A 13024-nucleotide genomic window follows, 5' to 3' on the forward strand; every position below is an offset into this window, starting at 1 on the left:
GAACGTTATGTAACGTAATGTGACTCCAAACGGAAGCTTTAGTTCAGTTATCTAAACATTTGCTTTGTCTGACAGCTCAACAGCTGTCAAATAAATGTCAACACTCAAAATATATGCTCTTTAGAGGAATTAAAAAATAGAAATGTCATTCAAAACAAGCTCGAAGCAGGCGCACCGCAACGCAGACAAAGCCGAAGCTAAAGCGTGTTTGTGATTCAGCCATAATGTCTCAGTTGGTATAAACACAATTAAATAACACTTGATTTGGGAAATGGTAGTTGATTAATGTCTGGAAAGAATGATGCTAAGGATTTCAGTTAGAGATATAAGATTCATATTCATAAGACACCACTAAATTACATTGTAAAATATCAGAAGAGGATTACAGTCTGCCCACTATCACTCCTGGAAAGTAGACTAACTACCTTAAATCAAAATATTTATTCCAACTTACTTCAATTAAGCCCTGAAAAGCTCTAAAAGGAAGCAGATAATGCTTATGACTACAGTTAGAGATATAAGACAACACTAAATTACAGTGTAAAAATCAGAATTTCTTTGATTACAATCTGCCCACTATCACTCCTCGAAAGTAGACTAACTACCTTAAATCAATGTATTGATTCCAACTTACTTTAATTAAGCCCTGAAAAGCTCTCAAAGGAAGCAAATAATGCTTAGGATTACAGTTAGAGATTTAAGACACCACTAAATTACAGTGTAAAATATGAGAATTTCTTAGATTACAGTCTGCCCACTATCACTCCTCGAAAGTAGACTAACTACCTTAAATCAATGTATTGATTCCAACTTACTTTAATTAAGCCCTGAAAAGCTCTAAAAGGAAGCAAATAATGCTTAGGATTACAGTTAGAGATTTAAGACACCACTAAATTACAGTGTAAAATATGAGAATTTCTTAGATTACAGTCTGCCCACTATCACTCCTCGAAAGTAGACTAACTACCGTAAATCAAAATACTGATTCCAACTTAGTTTAATTAAGCCCTGAAAAGCTCTTAAAGGAAGCAGATAATGCTTAGGACTATAGTAGAGATATAAGACAACACTAAATTACAGTGTAAAATATGAGAATTTCTTAGATTACAGTCTGCCCACTATCACTCCTGGAAAGTAGACTAACTACCGTAAATCAAAATATTGATTCCAACTTACTTCAATTAAGCCCTGAAAGCTCTAAAAGGAACAGATAATGCTTAGAATTACAGTAAGAGATATAAGACAACACTAAATTACGGTGTAAAATATCAGAATTTCTTAGATTACAATCTGCCCACTATCACTCCTGGAAAGTAGACTAACTACCTTAAATCAAAATACTGATTCCAACTTACTTTAATTAAGCCCTGAAAAGCACTAAACGGAAGCAGTTAAGAAGGTATGATATAGGACAAAATCCGAAGTGCAGAAGTTCGAATGCTCAAGCTTCGTTAAATTTACTTTGGTAGACCTTAGCGTGAATAGGGAGCCAATCAAATGTTTACATTTTCTTTTAAAGAAAATAAAGCAAATTGAGAAAGAGGTAAATTTCATTTTGTGTAAAAGGAAATGTTTTAGATATCAAAAGCTTAACATTATAAAACAGCGTTCATCCATAATAGGGGCCATAACGTAACATAAATATTAATTCCTTAGAAGGTGCGAATATACCCTAACTTCCCCTATATACGTTTATTAGCGACTGTGTACATTGCGCTGTTGAGAAAATATCAAGCTGCCAGCCATATGGGTTGGTACATGTATAGCAACGTATACCTTTAAACTATAAGTTTTATATGTGCAACGTAATGTGCATACCTATAGCACCTTTCGCATTTACAGATCACGGTAATTGCAATCACGATGCGATGCAATATGAGTAATGATAAAAATGTTTGTTTTGAACGTTTGTCAGTTCACATTAACGCGCCTTGCTATGATCGCTTCGAATCTTATATTTATCTCCTTTTTCAAAAGTATAATTCCGAATTGAAAACTCAGATTGTTGTTTTGTTATCCAATTTTTCAATTATTATTATGTTTTTGGTCAAAATATTTGTAATCGCACTTAACCAGGTTATCATAATTTTTGGATCTCTACAGACAGATAGCTAGATCGAAAACTTTTAGGCCGAAATATTTTTTAATTAAAAAAACTACAAAGAAAATAAAAATGAGTACGTAATGTCTAAATTTTTGTCGTCACAAAATTTGTGGCAAGAATATCGTACCTAAAACTAAGAAACTAATCATCATCGAACTAGTTCCCATTTTTCATACCTAGTCGTTGCTGTCGCTGATCGCGTCGCGCTACCGTGCCACCATATATGTTGTTTGCTGTTGCGCTTTATTTTACGTCGTTTTTTTTTTGTGTGCTTTTGTTGTTGTTATATCTATTTGTTGTTGTTTGTTTTCTATTTCTGCGTTGCCGTGTGCCATTCATATAGTAGGCACGTTGCATGATTGCGAACAACCGCCACCACTTCGTCGTCATCATCATCATCATTGCTGACGGTTTTAGTCGTTTTAGTCGATTTTTAGCTCGCCACCCGACCGATTTTTCCTTTTAGCCTACCCACTCGATTCAGTTCGCCTAAGACTGTCAACGTTGAGCGTTGAGATAGCTCAAGCCAGAAAGCCAGCATAATAAAGAAAACAACAACAAAAAAAAACGTACACAAAATAAATAGTATATTTAGTATTCACCAATACTGTAAGCGCTTCGCGCGACGACCGTCGACGACGTTGTTGATCACAGATCGCTGATCACCCCGTCGCGCAGTTGTGAAGAAAAATAAAAATAAAAATAAAAAAAAAATAACAAATTACAAATAATAGCGAACATTTTAAAAATAAATACAAATATTTAAGAATAGATACAACGACGACGCGCCAGACGTTTCAAATCGATCGTGTTGCTGGCTTTTGTGTATAGTAAAATATTTTCGTTCGCGTCGAGGCAGTCGTCCCCGTGTTGACACCGTCGTCGTCGCCGTCGCCGTCGTCGTGGTGGTAGTCGTCGCGACCGCCACCTTCACCGCCTTCTTCGTTGTTACCCCTTTTTCCGCGGCCTCGGTCACCTACACCACCACCGCTGCCACCTCAAACCCTCCACCGTACATCGCGTCGTCGCTGCTGTCAAATTTGCCGTCGTTGTCGTTATTGCCGTCGTCATTGTCGACATCTAGGATCTATCAATATTACAAACGCGTACCATACAAGCCTTCATATTATATAGACTCAACTCAGAGCTAGAGCCTCAGAGCGCGCAGCTATCTCAGATTCGTTGAGATACATTTTCTTGACTTCGTTTTTCCACATATTCGATCGCGATCACCCTGCCTAGCTGATGTGCCTCACCTCGTTCTGCCCCCCATTCGTCAATCCTCACCAACCTATAGGTATATACTATATAGCCTAGCCGCCATTGCATATATTCATTGGTGCCCTTTTTGCCCAGAGCACACTGTAAAATCGCGTGTGTTTTCCTTTTCTTTTCTTTTGGTTTCGTTTCTTTTCTCTCTCTCTGGGTAAAAATATAAATAAAAATAAAAATAAAGAAATGAAGAAGTGTGCATAAAAGTATCTTTTATAGTAAAATGTGCAAACAGTTTTGTATCTCCTGTAACCCTCATGTGATGATGGAACCATCATGCTCGATCGTTAGAAAGCTAAAGCTATTTGTTGTATAGGCTATCGTTTAAGGCAAGGTACCTAACCTAACACAGGTTGACAATAATTTGAATTTATATTTTCTCTTTAAATAAATATATGTATCATGAATAAATTCTCAAAAAATCGTTATCACAAAGATACAAACAGCAGCGTGGAAAGAAAATATATGCATGGTTAATCGTAGGGTATACCTTACCTACCAATAAACTTATCAGTTTAAACAGTCATAAAAGTTTAGCCTCCTGATACTGATTAAGAAAAACCTTGTTATGGAAAATAAATAAATGCCTTCAACAAAACAAATAATAATAAACATTTTTTTTTCAATAATTATTTTTGGATTTGCACATTTTGAGATCAATCAAGCAATCAATTAAATCTGTGTAATCCATACTCGGACTCACTCACCTCGTTCGAATGTTCTCCATCTACGAATGGATACATAATGATGATCAGTTGATAAAACGATCAATCACCACACCACAATGTGAAATATTATACGACCGCCGCGCTGCTCTGCTGGCTTGTAGTGATAACACAAGAGCACAAATCCATAGTGGGGCACAATCAAAATATAGTCGGCTAGCAATCATTACACAATGTTAACAAGAATAAGTGCTGCTACTCGACTTTTTATATTTTCTTAAAAATTGCAGCTTTAAGCCCTTCAAAATGCTTGTTTTAATACCTCTATCCAACATTAGGCTTGAGGAAAATAAAAAATAAATAAATAAATAAATTGGGTGGCACAATAGTCCGTTAAGAAGTAGGGCCTAGTGACTTACAACTCTCAACCATTCCTGTGAGCGAGTACTGTTGTCAGAGATGGAAGGGACCTACAGGTTTAAGCCGAATCCGAACTGCAAATTTGAGAAAGCACTTTTCATGACAAGAATTACTCTTGGAGAATTTGTCACTTCCTCAAAAGAGTCAGTAATCATGAAATAAACGTTAGATGGCGTAGGCAATGATCGGACCCAAGACTTCTGGTATGACAGTGTAACACACTAACTATCATGCCACGGACTTGAGGAAAATATCATGTTAAATTAAACAGAAATCTGGTTGATTTGCATCAGACGGTTGACATATTGGTAGCATTACAATTTACTTGTTAAACGCAGTTTTTTGTAGATTTTTTGAATAATTTTACTTTTTACAAACATTTAATTTTGTATCAAGTCTAAAGGAACAATCTAAAGTTCTCAGTTTTGCACAGGGTTTTCCAATACGAATTGAAAAAAGAGCCTGGGATGCGACCCACACTGATAACTTCCCACCCCGTCTGTCGATTTGTCTTGCTTAAAAGTTTGTAGGTTTTCGTGTTAAAGAAATAGTTAAGTTTGAAAGTCTAGTTTTGTTAAATAGATTTTTAGTCGAAAACAAATTTTTAACAATTTTAGTAGCATTTGTTAATTTTTTACAAATTAGATGAATGAAAATAATTTGACAGATATCAAGAACCGAACATCAATTTTTACCAAATTTGCGTTTTATTTTTTGTAGATTTTTTATGAAAAAACGGATTGTTGGATTTTTATATAAAAATTACCGAATATCGAAAACAATATTTTTTGTGAAATAAAATAAGTTTGAAGCCAATATTTTTAATTTTTGAAACGCTATTTGAGTCGAAAGTAAAGTTTTAGTATAGTTTCTTTTTTAGAGTTTTATTTTTGTAAAAAAAACTGTCAATTCGATTTTTTTCAAAATTATATCGAATGTTGAAAATAATATTTCTTATAAGATGAAATTAGTTGAAGCCAATATATCAAATTTTTGAAAAGATATTTGAGTCGAAAATCAATTTTTACCAACTTTTATACATTTTTTTTTAGGTTTTTATTTTTTGTAAAAAAAACTGTCAAATCGATTTTTCCCAAAATTTGTCCTAATTTTAAAAACAATATTTCTTTTAAGCAAAAATTAGTTAAAAGCTTTTATCTTAAATTTTGAAAAGATATTTGAGTCGAAAATCATTTTTTACTAATTATTGTTAATTTTTTTTTGGTTTTTAATTTTTTGTAAAAAACTGTCAATTTGATTTTTTTCAAAAATTTACTGAATGTCGACAATGCCAATATGTCAAAGTTTTGAAAAGATATTTGAGTCGAAAATCAATTTTTACCAACTTTCATTAATTTGTTTTAGGTTTTTATTTTTTGTAAGAAAACTGTCAATTCGATTTTTCTCAAAATTTTGCATTATGTTGAAAACAATATTTTTAATAAGATAAAATAAGTTTGAAGCCTAAATTTCAAGTTTTTGAAAAGATATTTGAATCGGTATTCAATTTTTACCAACTTTGAGTAATGTTTTTTTAGATTTTCATTTTTATAAAAAAAAGTGTCAATTCGATTTTTCCCAAAATTGTATCAGATGTCAAAAACATTATTCTTCGTTGCACAAAATTGTTTTGGAGATGAAGTCATATTTTAGTCGTACAATTTTGGAGGTGACAAATTTTTTTGTCAGTTTTTTTGATTTATAAAAAAAAACGTTAAATGGAGTTTTTTCAAAAAATATACTTCTTTGATATCACGTTACAATATGTTAGGTATATAAAATTTAATTCAAGTCTCTAGCGTTTTTGGTTCGTAAGATATTTAGGGTTAACCAAAATTTTCACCATTTTTCAAACTGCTATGGTAAAAAAAGCACACAAGCAATTTTCTTAAGAGCCCTTTTTGCATCTTTCTGCCTTTTTGTCTGTATAACAAAATTTATTTGAAATAGATATCTCTTCTGGTTCTTGAGCTATGGACGTCGAAAAAAATATCGCGAACGTAAGAACGTACGTACACACGCACGCACAGTCATCTTTCTAAAAATCTTTTATTTCGAATCTAGGGACCTTGAAACTTCGAGAAATGTCAAAATTTTGAATTTGACAAAGCAGACCCATTACAATAACTTCCTATGGGAAGTTAATAAACCGATTTGTTAGAGAAACATTTTCATTTTCGAATAATTTAGCTCAAAAACCTCGACATTGACAAGGTAAGGAGGAGAACGGTTTTCTTGTAATTTCTGAAAATCCGGATAACCTTGATGCATTTCAAAGCCTACAAGGACCTAAAACTCTTTTGCAAAAAATCGATGTAATTTCTTTTGTGGAACACCTATTCCGACAAACCTCTGGGGTCAAGAAGCAATATTCTGATTTGATCTTAAACGACGCAATGATTTCTATTCATATGACTAAATTATCCCAATAGCTTAAATCTTTTCACCAGCTGTACTATTGCTAGACCAGAAGGTGCTTCAAAACGATCGAAAAGTGCTTTGGTTTAGCGAACTGCAAAATGTTTAGGTACCGTTTTTGTAGTCAGTTCTAATAATTTTAGCGCCTTGTTTAACTGTTGGTGCATGTTTGTATAGTGGTTTTAATAATTTCAGTGCGTTGTTTGAGTGTATCGTTAACTGGCCTAAGTGTATCCGACTTTAGCCTAACCAAACGTAACCTTGAGAGTATCGTTTCATCTTCAGGAGCGTCACTTTTTTTAGGATTTGCTGGGTAAATTTTACCAGCGAGTTATTCTGGGTGTATATTAATAACCAAAATAATCAAGTCTTTTAGTTACAAGCCTTCTATTACATTATCTGCTACATATATTCGCTGTCAAAAGGACAGCATTGAAGTAACATTAGTGAGTTTTTTTTAAAAATGATAGTTATTTGAACAAAATTAAGTGCTTAAATGGATTCGGATAATTCAATTATTGAAGAAAGCAACCAGGCAAAAATTGTATTCCTACAAAAATTTTGCTACGCTACAACTTGAATGACCATCGTCCAACTTCTAATCAATAATATTCGCAAGTGGTCTAGCTGATTTGTCGTCCTACACCTTTTCAAATTATGTTTGCAGCCATTTTTTAAATGAAGGACATTTATAAAAACAAAAAGTATTTCTAAATTAATTTTGGTATAAAATATTGCCAACAACAATAAACAATCACAACTAGCCTTAAACATTTCTAATTGACACGTTTTTCTATGTGTTTTGTCAAAATGACAGTTTTCCAACAATAAAATTTAACCTGGCTATGAAAATTGTTATTGGTAATATATTTAAATCCCAGTTAAATATTCAATTGAACTTTAATTTTGATTATTGGTAAGGCCCTTAATATTGTCGTATTTTTAACTTGTCATATGTCAATAGATTACAGTTTCAAAAGTGACAGCTCAAAAAGTTCTTTATTTTGTGCGATTTATTCAGTGATATTCTTGACATCTTTCCGTTCAGTTGAAATTATGGTACCTTGAATTGAACTGTGAATATCTGATAGCAAAAATAAATTCACCTCGATTTCAAAATGAAAATATTTAATGGCTAAAAGAAATCCAGCATCATATTCATTTAAAACGCTTTTTAAATAGAACTTAAAATTTCTAAAAATTCACTTAAAAAAATTACAAAACAGACCTTAAATTGAAAATTGCATGTATCAAAGTGGATGCATTCAGTGCTTTACCTAATTATTGACATTTTTAAAAGAAATAGATTTTTTATATTTGAGGGTTGGATTGCATCAGAAAAGTTGTTTGATATTCAGAATTTATATATTTTTAAACACCATGCGATAATATTCCCACTGTAAGAAAGCAAAAACAACTATTGTTGTAATATTTTTCAAAGTTATGAATGCATAGTTCTAACTGCAGGTACATAAATGACTTTTGACATGAGTTTAAAATCGTTTTCACTTAGGTAAAGATAAGTTATGTACCTCATTTGTATTATGTACCTACGTCATTGACTTTCGGTGTGCTTTACCTAGGTTTTTTTTAAATAAACGATTATATTATTTATCTAAAAGAAACTCTACATATATATAAAACTTAACAATTTAGACACCTACAAATAATGCATCAGCGCACACCACAAACAAAAATATTATAACCTAACCATAGACATTATAAAAATTATGTTTATTTTTATTGTTATTGATTGAGGTAGGTCAGCGCATTAGAGAGAGCATAGAACCCGCACAAACTTATTTAATAGCCCGTGGAGTCTAACAGTTTACACTATCAACCGACACACTTAACGTACGAGTATGTAAATATAATAATGTTCTTAAGCATTAAACAAAAATAAAAGCTCAATCAAAATACGATATTATAAAGCAAAGACTTTAAAGTGGAATAAGGTGTATGAGGGGGAAGAAAATCGCGTATAGCTATAGCCGCACCCGGTCACTGCGCCGAGCGGGCTGTGCGCTGAGGGAATTCGTTACAAATTTGGTGCAAGCAAATAAGTAGAGGGTGTATCTGTATTTTATGGCTTTAAATATAGGCATGCATTTATAACATAAATATATTGAATTTGATTTATTAAGTCAGAATCTCGTGCACAGTTATATTATGAGCCTTCAACGTCCGACGACGAGCGACCGGCAGCAATCTGAGTGTAATAAATATCCAGACCCCCATTAGACTTAACGAACCTTTTATTATTTTGCTGCTTGATAGCCTCAACAATTTCTAGGCCTGGCGAAAGCTTTTCGGAGGAACTGAGATGTAGATTCGAATGTCAGTTTCTGTGAAGGTCCTTTAAGGCCAGAATATTGCCGAAGGCTTTATATAAGGGCATTCATGTTTCGGTTTCGAACATAAAGTTAAATAAAACACACTCAGCTAGGCATTTTTTATGAACATTGTATTTCCCTATAAATTTTGAATTTTGCAATCAAGTGCGCAAACCAATTTCATTTAAATGGGAGCATTCGAATTATTTAAATGTTTAAACATTTTGGGCAGTATCTTAGCTATAACTTGAGTAATATTGCTTTGTTTTTATTAAAAGTGGCTACTTTTGAATCACAGGTTCTTTTAACTATTATCGTAAATGGCAAACATTCAACTAATATTCTGACACTTCAAATGACAGCTGAGTTTGACATATGGCAAATTCCAACTCTACCAACTTGAAACAGCGAAATAAATGACAGTTATGTAATCAAGTGCAAGATTTTAATTTCTACTCAGCCTCATAAATTTTCAGATATTAAAGTTTACATCGTCCTGAAATTGGAAAAGTTTTTACCAACATCAATTTTGATCGGCACAATTTTTGGAACTGTCATCTTAAGCAAATGATCGAAAGAAAGAGCTTGAAAATTGTTCCCTATTCCTATCTGAGATTTTTTTTTTTAATTTTGACACTGTTTACATGCAATCGAAACGTCAAAAATAATGCATTCAACAGTTAAAATAAAAGTTGCCCAAATCGAACAGTTCTGTTTAAAGTACTCTTGTGTTGAATCCAATATTAAATATCCAAAAAAATACGATAGTTGAAATCGAACCACAAGTTTGTGAATTATACGCGTTTATAAGATTTTGAATCTTTTCATAATTGACATTCCAATCCATTATGTTCGTTTTGTACTTCTGACTGATTTTCTATTAATCTAGATTCAAATAGCATCTATACAAGAAAACGATTCGAAAACGCGAAGTATTTCTTTTTATTTTTGATAAACGTCAAACTCGTGACGTTGGAGAAATATTATAATCCGTTTATTTCGTCATTTTTTTGGAGATCCTCATGTTGTACAAAGTTTGGATAAAATTGCAAAATTCTGTATTGTAACGTAATTTATAATGTCGTATAAAATAGTTGTACCTACTAGATCAACATGATAACCCCTCAAATATTGTGACATTTTTTAACGGTTTACCATGCGGAAAACTAACCTAGTACATGTCATTAATGGCTGAATAACAAACACGCTTCAGCTTCGACTTCACCTGACGTTTATGAGCTCAGCCATAGGAATTCAATTCATGATATCACAATGGAGCTTTAACCTCACGTTTTGTTTGACAATCGTAAGCAAAAGAACGTAATTTGACTCCAAACGGAAGCTCTAGTTCAATTATCTGGACATTTGCTTGTCTGACAGCTCAACAGCTGTAAAAAATGTCAACAAACAAAATATTTGCTCTTTGGAGATTTGAAATAATAGAAATGTCATGCAAAGCAACCTGGAAGCAGACCCATCGTAACGCAAAGGAAGACAAAGCTGAAGCGTGTTTGTGATTCAGCCATAAGGTATTAGAAATCACCCAAACGTACGTAAATGAATAATTTAGCTAGGATAAACATGACAAATAATATATGTCCTTTACTATTTTGTTTGCTTCGTTTGTTTTCACAAAAAACAACTCTAATGCTTAGATGCTACCATTACGTAAATTATGGTGCGTACCTACCTTATTTATGCTGCTTTGAAAACATCAAACAAACAGTTCAAAACCATAAACATAAAAAAATCATCAGTCAAACCTAAATTGAAATTTTTCATAGCTTTATAGAGATTCATTCATTTATCATTTCTATAGAATGAATGCTAAGTTAAGGTTTTTGTTCAGTTTTGTTTATTATATTTTTCATGAAAAGAGAACCCACGAAAATTTGAGTCGACAGGAAATGGCGTTAAGATTGTGAAACCACAATTCGGTGCGCTGGCTACGCGCCGCACCACGCTGATCTGCTCTGCAAACGTGTTTAAGGTGTTTTTAAGGTTCGCCCACAAAAACGATAAAGGCCCACACTCAGCCCCAATACGCCCATTGGTATAAACTATACCTCAAACCTCACTAGGTATATGATATGCATGCATCGAAATACAATTGTGCTTTTGTCGTCTTTATTTTTTTATTTCATTTTAATATGCACGCATACGTACACGAAATAATTGCAATTATCGTCGCGTAATAAAAAATATTCGAAAATCATTCCAGCGAGCAAATTTGCGTCTTCTCCACCGACGACGGCTATAGCGCAGCCAGCGCCGCCATCGTGCGTCGTTCGTATCTATATATGCAACTCTCGTTGCTTTTGGTGGTGCATGCCCGCGATCGCGAGTTGAGACAGCTACAGAGACAGCCAAAGCCGAACCAAAGTGTATACGCACATTTATTTCTTACGCGCCATCCGATCTATCTTGTCAAAAAGCACTCTCCTTAACCTCCTTGTCTTCGTCTTGCCTTGTACTGCAAAAGTGCAAACTGCAATGCAACTGCATTGCATTGCGTCTGCCGTTTTCTGGCTTTGGCTTGACTGTCTTGACTGGCTGTTATGGGATATAGGTAGGTATAGTCTTTTTATCCCCCTAACACACCACTGTAGGCTATGCAGCAAAGGCAACGGCGGTGCGGCGGTGTGGTGATGCACCACCCCAACCCCACGACGACGAAGACGGACGCATACACTCATGTGCGGGAAAACAATTGAAGAAAATACGGTCGTGTAATCAAATGTTGTATTGTGCATTCACGCAAAAATTCCGCATAAATCGATGTACATGTGTGAAAAAATGCGACAATATCATCTCATAACGTTATGTTGTATAGCAGAAAACTATCTGTGTGAACTGTGAAGTGAATTGAGCGCGCGAGCGAGTAGCCAGCCAGCCAGTCACATGCGCACAATTTGTACCGCACCATGCTGCACCACACAAGGCACCACATCCAACTATACAGCCACTAGCCATGTCAGCCAGTCAGCCAGCCAGCCAGACAGCCAACAACGAGCGCAAGCTAGATTCAATTTTAATGTTAAGATGGTTTTGCTTTTGCCTTTGACGTTTCTTCGCAATTGCTTTGCTACATTGCGAATGCGAATGCGACTGCGAATCAAGCAAAGTAATACCGAATACCGCTGGCTGGCTGGCTAACTGCTAACTGCTACTACCAAACTTCAGAAAAACACCACCATCCGATATCGGTGATCGGATCCCCGATCAACTCACCGTCACCACTCACCAGCACCATACTCGACTCACTGTGTGAGTAGAGACGCTAGAGAGTATCTGAATCTGAGTTCTGAGTATCGCATAGTTTTCGATTTCGAGCGACTCGTTAGTTTTCGGTCGTTTTCTTGTGCTTTATGTGTGTATTGCTCTCTTTCGCTCTACCTGTTATCGATGTATGGGTTTGGGTATGCGGTATATGCCCGCCCGTATAGCCGTATGCGCATCGCTTACAAGAGACCTGAGAGCAGCACTCGTTGTCGCAGTCGATCCGATCGTCGTCGTCGTCGTCTTCGATCCTCCAATCTTGCTCTGCCTCTGACTATAGAAAAAGAGTTTTCATCAGTTTTTCGTTTATTTATTCAACGACCGATCTCGCGTGTGGACACTATTTTCCAAAACGCTGTTCTAAGCCCTCAGCTTACCAAACACTTCAAAACAAAAAATTTATAGAAAATTTCTTCGATTATAAAGTATCTATTAAATATATCTTGCCGCATTCTATCTATACCTATCTATCTATCATACATACCTTCATACATATATAGAGAGTTTAAATTATTGCACCGAACAGTAAGTTC

The 13024-nt window shown here is 34.5% G+C and overlaps 1 protein-coding gene across 4 annotated transcripts in view; it reads left to right on the top strand.

The window, feature by feature from the left end:
* Positions 1-2455: 2455 nt before the first annotated feature.
* The window catches only part of LOC129944000 (dorsal-ventral patterning protein Sog), a 43009-nt gene continuing 32440 nt past the window's right edge, over positions 2456-13024 (top strand). Inside the window, exon 1 of one of the 4 annotated variants that reach the window (XM_056053113.1) lies at positions 2456-3401. The gene's annotated coding sequence lies outside the window, so the exon portion shown is untranslated. Of the gene's footprint in view, positions 3402-11890; positions 13017-13024 lie in introns of those variants that run through there. The other 3 variants (XM_056053116.1, XM_056053115.1, XM_056053114.1) reach the window with 3 other exon arrangements.

This window comes from Eupeodes corollae, chromosome 2, assembly GCF_945859685.1.
Source record: "Eupeodes corollae chromosome 2, idEupCoro1.1, whole genome shotgun sequence".
Classification (NCBI taxonomy): domain Eukaryota; kingdom Metazoa; phylum Arthropoda; class Insecta; order Diptera; family Syrphidae; genus Eupeodes; species Eupeodes corollae.